This window comes from Rhinopithecus bieti, unplaced genomic scaffold (genome assembly GCF_001698545.2).
Source record: "Rhinopithecus bieti isolate Rb0 unplaced genomic scaffold, ASM169854v2 scaffold_22599, whole genome shotgun sequence".
Classification (NCBI taxonomy): domain Eukaryota; kingdom Metazoa; phylum Chordata; class Mammalia; order Primates; family Cercopithecidae; genus Rhinopithecus; species Rhinopithecus bieti.
The window spans coordinates 195177-209378 of NW_016810618.1; the positions used below are offsets into that span (position 1 = coordinate 195177).

The 14202-nt window shown below is 36.7% G+C and overlaps 1 long non-coding RNA gene across 2 annotated transcripts in view; it reads right to left on the minus strand.

The window, feature by feature from the left end:
• Positions 1 to 9460: 9460 nt before the first annotated feature.
• Positions 9461 to 14202, minus strand: part of LOC108542487 (uncharacterized) — a 27588-nt gene continuing 22846 nt past the window's right edge. For both annotated transcript variants that reach the window (XR_001889295.1, XR_001889294.1), the window contains one exon: positions 9461 to 9625. This is a non-coding gene — a long non-coding RNA (uncharacterized LOC108542487). The remainder of the gene's footprint in view (positions 9626 to 14202) is intronic.

The following is a 14202-nucleotide window of genomic DNA, read 5'->3' on the forward strand; positions in this document are numbered from 1 at the left end:
TTTTTTTTTTTTTTTTTGAGACAGAGTCTCGCTCTGTAGCCCGGGCTGGAGTGCAGTGGCCGGATCACTGCAAGCTCCGCCTCCCGGGTTTACGCCATTCTCCTGCCTCAGCCTCCCCAGTAACTGGGACTGCAGGCGCCCGCTACATCGCCCGGCTAGTTTTTTTTTGTATTTTTTTAGTGGAGACGGGGTTTCACCGTGTTAGCCAGGATGGTCTCGATCTCCTGACCTCGTGATCCACCCGTCTCGGCCTCCCAAAGTGCTGGGATTACAGGCTTGAGCCACCGCGCCCGGCCTACAGACTTAATCTTAAAGCCCCAAACTATAAAAGCCCTGAAAGACAACCTTTGGAATAACATTTCAGGACATACACAGGCCAAGGTATCATGAAGACAATGTGAAAAGCAATTGCAACAAAAGCAAAAATTGACAAATGGAATGTAATTAAACTAAAGAGGTTCTGCACAGCAAAAGAAACTTTTGATAGAGTAAACATAAAACCTACCGAATAGGAGAAAACTTTTGCAAACTGCACATTCAACGAAGGTCTAATAACCAGCATTCGTAACTTAAAAAAATTTACAACAAAAATATCACATAAAAAAGTGGGCAAAGGACATGAACAGACATTTTTAAAAGACATACATGCAGCCAATAATCACATGAAACAAAGCTCAACATCACTGATCATTACAGAAATGTTAATCAAATCCACAATGGGGTACTGTTTCACACCATTCAGAATGGCTATTTCTAAAAAGTCAACAAGAAATAAAAGTAGAAATACCATTTGACCCAGCAATCCCCACTACTGGATATCTACCTAGGGGAAAATAAGTCATAAAATGAAAAAGACACTTGCACACACATGTTTATAGTAGCACAATTCACAATTGCAAAGATATGGAACCAGCCCAAATTCCCATCAACCAGGGAGTGGATAAAGAAAATATGATTATGTAATATATATTATATATATATAAATTATATATTATATATCACATTTATATATGATATATATGTGATATATATCACATATTATTGATTGTGATTTTGTAATTGTTGATATATGTGTGTGTGTGTGTGTATATATTTCACATTTTCTTTATCCACTCACTGGTTGATGGGAATTTGGGTTGGTTCCATATTTTTGCAATTGTGTGAATTATGCTGCTATAAATAAACATGCATGTGCAAGTGCCTTTTTCATTTTATGACTTATTTTCCCCTAGGCAGATATCCAGTAGTGGGGATTGCTGGGTCAAATGGTATTTCTACTTTTATTTCTTTAAGGAATCTTCATAATGTTTTCTACAGTGGTTGTACTAGTTTAAGTTTCCACCAGCAGTGTAAAAGTGCTCTCTTCTCACCACATGTACTCCAATAGCTATTATTTTTTCGTCTTTAAATTATGGCCATTCTTGCAGAAGTAAAGTGGTATCACAATGTAGTTTTGACTGGCATTTTCCTAATATTTAGTGACATTGAACATTTTTTCATATGTTTGTTGACCATTTCTGTATCTGCTTTTAAGAATTATCTATTCATGTCCTTATTCACTTTTTGATGGGATTTTTTTCTTGCTAATTTATTTGAGTTCTTTGTAGATTTTGGATATTAGCCTTTTGTTGGATGCATAGATTTTCTCACACTCTGTAAGTTGTCTGTTAACTCTGCTGATTATGTCTTTTGCTGTACAGAAGCTTTTTAGTTTAACTAAGTCCCATCTATTTATCTTTGTTGCAATTGCTTTGGGTTTTTGGTCATGAACTCTTTGCCTAAGCCAATGTCTAGAAAAGCTTTTACAATGTTATCTTCTAGAATTTTTATCATTTCAGGACTTAGATTTATGTCTTTGATCCCTCATGAGTTGATTTTTGTATAAAGTGAGATACGAGGATTCAGTTTCATTCTTCTACATGTGTCTTGCCAATTATCACAGCATCATTTATTGAATAGGGTGTTCTTTCCTCACTTTATGTTTTTGTTTACTTTGTTGAAGATTAGTTGGCTGTAATAATTTGGCTTTATTTCTAGGTTCTCTATTCTGTTTCATTGGTCTCTGTGCTTGTTTGTAATATCAGTACCATGCTGATTTGGTAACTATAGCCTTATAGTAAAGTTTGAAGTCAGGCAATATGATGCCTCAAGATTTGTTATTTTGCTTAGTCTTGCTTTGACTATGCGTGGTCTTTTTCAGTTGTATATGAATTTTAGGATTTTCTTTTTCTAGCTCTGTGAGGAATGGTGATGGTATTTTATGGGAATTGCATTGAATGTATAGATTGCTTTTGACAGTAAGGTTATTTTATGTCAGTTTTTCCTTCATGCATTTTGAAGCTCTGTGTTTTGCACACATTTATGATTATTTATCTTCACACCATATTCTTTATTAATTATATAATATCCCTCCTTTTTAGTAATTTTATTTCCTCTGAAATCTACTTTATCAAATATTAAAATAGCCAATTATGCCTTCCTCTTCATTAATGTTTGCATGATACACCTTTTTCCATCCTTTCACTTTTGGCTTATCTATATCATTAAATTTGAAGAGTTTCTTATAAACAACATATAGGTGAGTATTTTTTAGCCAACACTATGCATATCTGTCTTTTAATCAGTGTATTTAGACCATTTACATTAAAGATAATTGTTGATCTTCTGCATCTTAATTTTGCAATTTTATTATTTGCTTTATGTTTGTTTCTCTTTCTTGTCTTTCTTTGGGCTACTCAAACATTTGCTAGAATCCGATCTTAACTAATTTATGGTGCCTTTGAGTTTATCTCTTTGCATTGTTTTTGTAGTTGTTGATTTTAGTAATATATTACATACGTGTGGCTTATCAAACTCTACTGGTATTTTTACAATTTCAAGTGAAATATGAAACTATCACTTACATTTCGTCACTTTATCTTCCCTACTTAACACCATCAGATGGTGTTACAGTTTATTTCAATCATCAAATATAATTTATATAACTCATTAGAAGTTTATGCTGTCCTTATTCCTGCTGTTTCCACTGTTCTTTCTCCATCTGCTGATGCTCTAAGGTTTTTATTTTTTCGTTTCCTTTTTTTGAAGGATTTTTTTTTTTTTTTTTTTAAGTTGGAGTCTTGCTCTGTCGCCCAGGCTGGAATGAAGTGGCACAATCTCACTTCAACCTCTGTCTGCCGGGTTCAAGCGATTCTCCTGCCTCAACCTCCCAAGTAACTGGGATTACAGGCATGCATCACCACACCACAACTGCCTAACATTTGTATTTTTAGTAGAGACAAGGTTTCACTGTATCGATCAGGGTGGTCTTGAACGCCTGACTTCGTGATCCGCCCACCTGAGCCTCCCAAATTGCTGGGATTACAGGTGTGAGCCACCATGCCCAGCCTAATATGCATTTCCATGATTTTAAGTGAATCATTAGAATTTCTGTATATCTAAATTGTGTATGCCTGAACTGTGTTAAAGTTACCTACATCAGAAATTAATTGGGAAATTTCTTAATAGGAAAAATCCTAGGCTTTCAAAATCAGATTTCTGAGAAGAGAGTCAGAGAACCTGTATTTACAATAAAGACAAATTCAAGTCTTGATAGAATAACAATAATATAATAAAATATACCTTTTACAAATGAGCAAATAATATTTAAATAATTTGTAGGTCTATCACATTATGTATAAAACCTAAAACCTTGCCTTACTTCCAAAAGGTCTTCATCTCTTTTGGAAGATTAATCTCCTTCAGAAGATTAAATTGTCGCCTGTGCTATTTAGTCAAAAGAATCTAATTTTAAATTTCTATCATTTGTATGAAGAAAACTACACTGAAGCTTATGGAAAACTTAATATTTGAAAATAATATTTTTACAAGTTAAGAAGTGGTAGATATTTGTAGGATGAGGAAGCCAAAAGATCTACTGTACAGCATGAGGACTATTGTTAATAATAACATACTGTAATCAGGATTTTTGCTGCATTAGTAGATTACAGCTACTCTAGCCACAGGGGGAGAAATGGGTAACTAGGTGAGATGTTGGAAATGTTTGTTTCACTATTTCATTTTACTATATATATGTGTTGGGGGTGGTATCTTATAACATTATATTGAATATCTTCAATATACTCAATACAATTTATTTCTGTAACAGTAATTACACATATACCCTAAAATAGAGAAAAGGTTTTGGTCACAATACTTCAATCTCTTTGAAGAATTACCAAACAAAATACATCGTGGGATGGGGACAGTGGTGCTGTAGTTACGATGACTAAAGCAGAGTTGACCTAGTCTGCCCTAAGATGTTTTATTGGTGAGTCATCCAACTCATCAGGGAAAGGCATTGTCCTGATACTACTGTGTGGGCAGATGGACTCCACTATAGCAGTTGCGCTTTTTCGATTTTGAAGTTTAGTCACCTGTTCATGGGTAACCTGGTATCCATAGGTTGTCTCAGATTTTCTTTATGTCACCCAGATCCAAAGCTTGGGCCTTTTGATGGCTTTCATAATAAAAGTCTACACATATTAGAAACATTTAGTGAAATTTGGACTATATTAAATGTTAAAAGGTCTTTGGGATAGCAAAGCAGACAATCTTTTGCAAAAGCTGCCTTACTTCCCTTTCCTTCTTCTCTTTCAGTTAACAGAACTTGGATATTTTTGTAACATATCTTCTACTGTAAATGAATTTGTCAAGAAATTTATTATAAATGCAGATAGTTCCATGTATAAAAGGATTTCTGAAGAACTATCTTTTCCCCATGAGAGAATGAAAGTTCTCAACAGGCATGAATTTTGCTTGTTTTAGCTGTTTTGTTAATACCCCAGGGCCTGAAAATGATTGGAATACAGTAATTTCTTAACAATTAATTGTTGGCTGAATGAATGACTAGAATGCCTCGTTTATCGAGTATTTTCTTATATGGGGTCATAATTCCCTGACTTAGTGACCCCTTCTTAACTTTCCTTCCATAGGATAAGAATCCTCACTGGTGCAGACTGCCTTATAATGTTCATCTTCACTGCAACCAAGTGAACTAGGAAAGGTCCTTTCTTGTGTCCGAGTAATTATGAGTTTCTATCTACTCCTTCTAATGAAATCCACCCTGTTCCTGTGGCCCTCTGCACAGACACACACATACGAGAGCCCTGGACTAATTCAAGGGGCAATCTGATGATAGGGAAAAGCATTACTCCTAGCAAGAGGGGGGTGGGGATGTGATAGACTGAGTCACATCTGTATCAACCCCAGATCCTTAAATGAGGCTAATGTTGCTGGTCCCTACCTGGCTGCTTGGTCTTGCTTTCTATGACTAACTGGAGTTTTTCATTTTCACTCATCTTAAGAAGTAACTACAAACATTTAATATTGTTTTCTTGGTCTGATACAAGTTTTTCGTTTCTGGGAACATGAAATACCCCTACTTTCTCAATCGGGAGTGCTGTGTCTCCTCACAAATTGCCCTGCAAATTTTTTTAGAACTGGGGGATTTTTGTTTGTTTGTTTTCCAATCTATAGTTTCAGCCACTGGAATAGGGTGAGCAAAATAATGTAATTCAAGGATGTGCACTGTTCTAGTCGGTGCTCTAGATATGTCACCTTCCAAGAGCTACAGCATCTATACATCTTATAAGCATCATAAGCAGCTGAAATCAAGTGAAAATGAGAAAGGGAAATGAGAGGATGAGAGAAGTCAGTAGAGAGGATGTTGGCAGCAGCCATTCCTGGATGATTTATAAAGGCTATGCTCAGAGGCAGAGAACTGTCTAATTTTTTAAAACTATAGTGAGTTTGCAAGTATTTTCTATTATCATATAGAATTTGATTTTTGCTCCCTGAAAATAATCACTTGACATATAATATAAGTCTTTGCACTTTAAAAATTATTTTACCACTTGTCTCCAGGACGGTTATTTTACAATCCAATATAAATGTAATAATCTGAGTAAGAATGTATGAGGCTCTCACAATTTTAGAAACAAGAACTCATAGGATATCATTTCCCTAATATTAATGTAGTAACTCTTTTAGTATTGAAAGTAACAAATCTTTAGTAATAGAGAAATATAAGGCCTCTCATTTTTGTTTGCCAAGCAGCATTTCATGAGATTTCTTGCCTGTGTCATTAGCCATGGAGGAAATACTAGTTTTACAATGGAAATACTATACAGCAAACCTGCACTCACTGGATGGTCTACATAAGTAACATCAACGTGGATTTCCATCCAATAATTCACACTCCTTCAGTCACATTGAACTGCAGTAGAAATGGATGTTGTATATAGGCCTTATCCAAATAAACTCCTAAATTATGAAGAGTCATCTCCAACTACGACTCATGCCATGCCCTTTTTCTCACTCCTCATGGCAGAGATGTTGCTGCTGCCTTTGTCATGATAAATGCTGAAAACAAAGCAACAACTCACACATGAACTCCTGTTTTTAGAAAGTAGGTGAGTTTAGAAACAGCAGCTGGAAAGTATTAGAACCTGAAAAAATAATTTGAACCACTGAGTAATGTACAGATTCAAAGGTAGGACTGACTTCTCTATGTGCTTAAATCCAAATATTCCTATTCCACTGGTTAGGCCCAGGGGAAATCTATCTTCCTCTGAAAATGCCTTAAAATGTATATTTCACTTTGATATCCAGAAAAGTCCAAATATTAAAGTAATTAAAGGGGTGTATAAATATAATATTTCTTAGTCATTACCCTCCAACAACATTTGTGCTAGTAAAATTATTAGAACAATATAAAATGCTAAACAAATAGAATATTTGGCTTTCAGGAGATGAGAAAGAAATGCATGCATGTTGTTAGGATAAATTTTATTTACGAAAACAAGTGTCCAGCCCACTTCGTGAAACAAGTGTCAGATTAGTTTGCCAATATGATTCCTTAAAATAATAATATCACAATAACTATTATTTATTTGGTTACTACGTTTTCTGGTGAGCTCCTAAATTTTGTGTCTTATTTGCCTCACCCTTCTCCTGGTCCTGAGTGCCAAAGATGATTTGGATATATTTTGAATTCTTTTCAGTGGCCCGTCTTGCATTCAGGATGCTGAAAATAACCTTTTCCATCGTTTTCTCTCCTTTATGCAACAGGGCTCCTTGACCACAACAAACCAAGTTACCTGGTATTAGGCAGGGACTGATTTACTTCAATGGATACATGTCTTGTATTTTGTTACTATCATTTTAATAGCATGTTTCTAGGAGAATGTGTTTTAAGCTCCAAGTAATCAAGCAATTATTTTTAAGAGTTTTGTTTGGAGAATGAGAGAAGAAGGGGTTGATATTTATACAATCACACACATGAACACACACACATTCTTCTAGGAGTCTTCCTTTAGGACTATAGGAACCAAGGGCAGCTGTCTTTTGGAGAGATTCTCAGGTTGTCTTGAGGAATGCATGATTTACTGGTAGTGTTCCCTTAGGGTGGTCTCTTATGACCACCCTAAGTTTCAGATCACTATGTTTGGGGAGGGAAGCAAGTTAATGTCTGGTTACACATAGAAAATACAGTTCCCTGATTGTATATGGTATATACAAAATGGTATTGACAATTTTGCAGGAGCACCAAGCGTGGCCTAAAATAACCAGGGGAAGTTATCAATGCCTCCAGTGTGGCTCTCCAAACAGATGGTCAACCTCCCAACTCCCATTTCAGTTAAAATGTTTGAGTGTAGTCACTGGTTTTGAAGTGACTCCCTGGGGGCTTTCATTCAACCTTTCTTATCATTTCCATTGAGAGCTAAGATTTATGTCCCTTCCCTTGAAACTGGGTAAGCTTCTGTTTCAACCAATAGACTGTGATGGAAGTGAGGCAGTGACTTCCAAGGCTAGGTCATAAAAAGTGACTCAACGTCTGCCTTTCTTCCTGGTATACTTTCATTCCTACTCCCTTCAGCTGCCATGCTAGCATTCTGATGGCCCTGAGATCACATAGAGAGAGATGACCTGGGGAAGCTCTGAGACCCATGGATCGAGAGAGAGAGAGAGAGAGAGAGAGAGAGAGAGGGAGATCTAGTCCTCAATTATTCTATCTCTCCACTGGTGCAGCTCCAGTCACAGCTGACTGCAGCCAACTGAGGGACTCTGGGCCAGAATCACCAAGCTGAAAATTTCCAGAATTTTTGTACCAATGAAAGTATAAAAGAAAATAAAATTATAGCTTCTATTTTAAGATTAAGTTTAAATTTAACCAAATATTGGGGTGATTCATTTCCAAGAAATGAATTACCAGAATTTTGAGTTTCCACTGTGTGAAGGTAGCCCCACAAGATGGCCAAATACCTACTATCTTGTTATTTCCTTTCAGTTTGTCTACTCAGGTGAATAGAAACAGCTTGTACCTGATCTAGAAAATGGAGGAAAAAAATAGCTGGCAATCATTAGCTCATTTCAAAGGACTTTTCTTTCTCTGAAATTTTAACTCATTAAGTCCTTGTTGCTTCCTTCAGTCTCTGTTGTCTTTAGAAACACATATTTTTTTTTTTTTTTTTTTTCAATTTTTTTTTTTTTTTCCATTTTTTTTAGTAAAATTTTGGGCCTGCCAAAACCAAATCCATCTTACTCATATCCCCATTTAAAGATTAATTCTGCCTGTACTTCCTATACTCATTTCTAGCCTAGTTTTTCCATCACCTGTCACTATTTGGAACAAAGCATACTTCACACAGATACATACACACACACACAAAAATACATGCTTTTTTTTGCTTTGTTGTAGAACCTAGAATATTAACTAATACAGACTCTAACATAGTCTCACTCCAAAATAAAATTTTAAATTATTATGTTTCTTATCTTAAATAGATGGTTTATTTGGCCTCAAGTTTTCTAGAGTGTTATAACAAGTAGATGACAAAAAGCCTTATATCCAGATGCAAACAATATAATTTATTAAAAAAAAAAAAAAAAAAAAAAAAACTATTGCTATTCTTAATGGTCATATTGGACCACACACTCTTATGTGACCAACCACTATAACGTACCCTGGGACCTAGTAATTAGCATAAGCCAAGGCCCACTCCTGTATTTGACAGTAGGGCAATCACTAAGAATTTGTGGGTTCTAAAAGAATGGGGACGGAAACGTAGCAGTTAGCATTCTTAATACTGAACCGCATAAAACAACTTTGCTATTAAGTTGGTGCAAACATAATTGCAGTTTTTGCCCTTGGCAAAAATGTTTGCACCAACCTAATAATTTCTGCTGAAAATATTATTGGAAAGCTGTTAAAAGTTCCATAGAACTTATTATCTAGGTACACAGTTATAGAAATGGAGTAAGGCACAAATAAAAGAACCACCATACATCCAAGATCTGTCATTTTTTAATGTATTTTTGAGATATTAAAAAATAACGCTTTCAAAATAATATTATTTATCTCTTTTATTAATGTACATATAAGTCTTTTCTTAATGTACATATAAGTCTTAGACATTTCCTAAGTTGCACAGTTAAAATAATAATAATCCTAAAAATCTAAATGCAGTTGGTATAAAGTAAACTTGAGCAATACGATTTTTCTTAGTATTATGAGTATGGAGGATGATAAATAATTCATATTGATTGTTGACCTTGACTTGGCTTAGGTTTCTTACTTCACAATCTGTTGAGAAGAATTATATTATTTAATTTCAAGCTCTTAAGTGCTTTAAATTAATATAATTGATATCTAGGTATCAAAATCACATAATTTACTTTTAGAGTCATATCTCTCAAAGCACGACAAATACATCCCATTGTGTATATTTATTTTACATGTCAGTAGCAATGAAATTACCTACTCTATTAAAATCAAAAGACTTATATAGGCTTATCTGACTTCAATAAATATAGAAGTTTTCCTTTTGTCTAACACTGTCTACTTTCCACAGACTCAGGAGCATGTTTCTGATTAATAGTAAAGAGAATTTAGTTGACAACTGGCTACAGCTGTTTCAATGAGCTTAGTCTCAACATTTAGGCTAGGGGTAAATGTTCATTTATTACCAATAAATAAAATACAAATTAGACCTTTATTCATCTCTTTAAGTTTGGAGACTATTAAGGAGCTTCACAATTGTACCCTTCACCAAAGGAATGTAAGTGCACAGTAGACATTTTATTTAGGTAAGTTCTATCAATTTTATTTTTTTAATAACTATCAGCCTTGAGTTGACAGGTATGATTCAACTCGTGTACCAACATATAAGGGATGTGAGTAGAGTATAGTGTTGAAAAGGACTCTAAGGCTTAACTTGAGTTCAGTAGTCAAGTGTGCCATGTTAACTAGTGACACGCCTATTGGTGTGCAAGACTGAGAAAGGGGCTTGAATGCCCATATCTGCCATCATGTAAAGGCAATGAACAAGTAACAGATGAATTTTCATCCTCAATACCAACATTTTTCAACCTTTAGAGTACTAAGAATCATCTTGTGAGCTGTGAGAAATTCAAACTGCTAGTGTCCACTTGTAGATATTATTATTTAGTATATTTAGACTAGGGTTTATTAACTGGCTTTTGTTTCAAGCACCCATATGAGCCTGGTAACAGAGGAATGATAACCATGCTTTGAAAGCACCACTCTTTACAGCATACTTTCTGTTCTCACTAAAGCTCTGAAAATGCCAATCACCTAGATATTTTATTGAAATGGTATAAGGTCAAAAGTAGTGAAAATGTGAGGAGTTGGCCTAACACTTAATCCTTTAAATGTACTCTTGTTATAAATAAGCAAACAAAGTTCAATATAAAGATAACTGTCTAGATTGCTTACATAACCCCAAACACTCATGATGTCCCAGGGTACCACTGATGATTTTCAGTGTCAAGCTAATGTATCAGTAGCTAAACTCAGTTGTCATTTGAGACAAGTCCAAGTAATTCTAATCACTTTTTCACAAGTGGTCTTCATATGTATATACATTTGTAGCTTAAGACCTTTTTCCATCTGAGTTGCTTAGCAGTTTGCTAATAACGTTCATAGTGATGACTGCCCAGGTTTAAACATGGTTTTCCATGTGCTTCTAGTCATGTGCAGTTAGTTTGACCCACTTTCCTCATCTAATCATTTCATACCCATTAATGTCATGGTACAGTGAAGTGGTGAAGAGATTTTGGTATAGTTTAGTGGGTAAATACATAGACATGGCTTGAAAGAGAAATGGGTTTTACTTTTGTCTTTGTTACTTACACATCTGAAATTGAGCAACATTATTATATATGGATGGATGGTAAATAATTTTTCAGGAAATGTGTTTAATTCATTTTACTTTTAGAAAACATGCCAAAATTTCATCGCAAATTTATTAATAACTCAAATGAAAAATTTGGTTTTTATGTTTTAGTTTCCTCTGGACCTGGACATAAAATTAAAATAAAAATAAAATATAAATATAATTATGATAAGTAGGTTACTAGCTGCAAAGGGAATAAAATTCCATGACCAGATTCTTATCATCTCAAACTGAACTACTCACATTAGCACAGCAAACATGGTCTTTTCTAGAGCTAATATTTCCTCTGCCAAAATGTCCTATTTGCTTGGATTATATCAACAAATTGGCAGACCTGCCCAGCTACTGCTTTCGCCTGTCTGTACATATTTTGGCCATCAGGGGCCTTGAACTCCATGCCAAGTAAGCTAATCTCCTTTACCACATTCCACAAACATTTTTCTTTTATCATTTATTTTGATTTACCTACTTATTGTCCCTAATCCTTGTGGCAGATACTGCTATTTGCCTATATTTTATCCATTCTTGTCTTTTTTCTTAACAACAGAAAGCTGATTTTACTGGAAATGAAATGCACTGGCAAAGAAAACTGCAATTTCTGGCCCCCTAGACAAGTGGGACTAGCCTTGTAACTGGTTAGTCCCAGCTAAAGACCTTTAACAGTAGTTTTTGGTCATGACAACTGGAATCTTAAAGGGAGCTGGGGTGAGGACTCAACTAGCATATGCCATTTTGTCTTTTTTTTTTTTTTTTTTTTTCCTACTGAAAGGCAAATGGGATGGTGGGCATCCTAGTGGCTATCTCATAAACATAGGTCACCTAAAGTATGGTAGCCTAAGGATGGCAGAACACATACATGAAAACAAACGGGAAATCAATGTCATCGAGTGGCTACTTTAGGTCTGGACTGTCCAATGTACATCTCATTATTTAAGAGAAGTATGAGTTCCTAACTTATTTTAAGAATTATTGGGGCAGTTCCAAGATGGCCAAATAGGAACAACTCCAATCTACAGCTCCCAGTGTGAGCGACTCAGAAGATGGGTGATTTCTGCATTTCCAACTGAGGTACCGGGTTCATCTCTCTGGGGCTTGTGGGACAGTGGGGGCAGGACAGTGGGTGCAGCCCACCAAGTGTGAGTTGAAGCAGGGCAGGCATCGCCCCACCCGGGAAGTGCAAGGGGTGAGGCAATTCCCTTTCGTAGAGGAGGGAAGCGGTGACAGACAGCACCCAGAAAAATCGGGTCACTCCCACCCTAATACTGTGCTTTTCCAATGGTCTTAGCAAACGGCCACCAGGAGATTATGTCCCGCTCCTGACTGGGAGGATCCCATGCCCACGGAACCTGCTCATTGCTAGCACAGCAGTCTGAGATTGAACTGCAATGCAGCAGCGAGGGTTGGGGAGGAGCGCCCGCCATTGCTGAGGCTTGAGTAGGTAAACAAAGCTGCCTGAAAGCTTGAACTGGGTGGAGCCCACCGCAGCTCAAGGAGGCCTGCCTGCCTCTGTCCACTCCACCTCTGGGGGCAGGGCATAGTCAAACCAAAGGCAGCAGAAAACTCTGCAGACTTAAATGTACCTGACAGCTTTGAAGAGAGTAGTGGTTCTCCCAGCATGGAGTTTGAGATCTGAGAAAGGACAGACTGCCTCCTCAAGTGGGTCCCTGACCCCCAAGTAGCCTAACTGGGAGGCATCCCCCAGTAGGGGCAGACTGACACCTCACATGGCCGGGTACCCCTCTGAGATGAAGCTTCCAGAGAAACAATCAGGCAGCAACATTTGCTGTTCAGAAATATTCGCTGTTCTGTAGCCTCCACTGCCGATACCCAAGCAAACAGGGTCTGGAGTGGACCTCCAACAAACTCGAACAGACCTGCAGCTGATGGTCCTGACTGTGAGAAGGAAAACTAACAAACAGAAAGGAAATCCACACCAAAACCCCATCTGTACGTCACCATCATCAAAGACCAAAGGTAGATAAAACCACAAAGATGGGGAAAAAACAGAGCAGAAAAGCTGAAAATTCTAAAAATCAGAGCGCCTCTCCCCCTCCAAAGGAATGCAGCTCCTCACCAGCAACGGAACAAAGCTGGATGGAGAATGACTTTGGCGGGTTGAGAGAAGAAGGCTTCAGGCTATCAAACTTCTCCAAGCTAAAGGAGGAAGTTCGAATCCATCGCAAAGAAGCTAAAAACCTTGAAAAAAGATTAGATGAATGGCTAACTAGAATAAACAGTGTAGAGAAGTCCTTAAATGACCTGATGGAGCTGAAAACCATGGCACAAGAACTACGTGATGAATGCACAAACTTCAGTAGCCGATTTGATCAACTACAAGAAAGAGTATCAGTGATTGAAGATCAAATTAATGAAATGAAGCGAGAAGAGAAGTTTAGAGAAAAAAGAGTAAAAAGAAATGAACAAAGCCTTCAAGAAATATGGGATTATGTGAAAAGACCAAATCTACGTCTGATTGATGTACCTGAAAGAGATGGGGAGAATGGAACCAAGCTGGAAAACACTCTTCAGGATATTATCCAGGAGAACTTCCCCAACCTAGCAAAGCAGGCCAACATTCAAATTAACGAAAAACAAAGACCACAACGATCCTCCTCAAGAAGAGCAACCCCAAGAAACATAATTGTCAGATTCACCAAGGTTGAAATGAAGGAAAAAATGTTAAGGGTAGCCAGAGAGAAAGGTCGGGTTACCCACAAAGGGAAGCCCATCAGACTAACAGCAGATCTTTTGGCAGAAACTCTACAAGCCAGAAGAGAGTGGGGGCCAATATTCAACATTCTTAAAGAAAAGAATTTTCAACCCAGAATTTCATATCCAGCCAAACTAAGCTTTGTAAGTGAAGGAGAAATAAAATCCTTTACAGCCAAGCAAATGCTGAGAGATTTTGTTACCACCAGGCCTGCCTTACAAGAATTCCTGAAGGAAGCAGTAAACATGGAAAGGA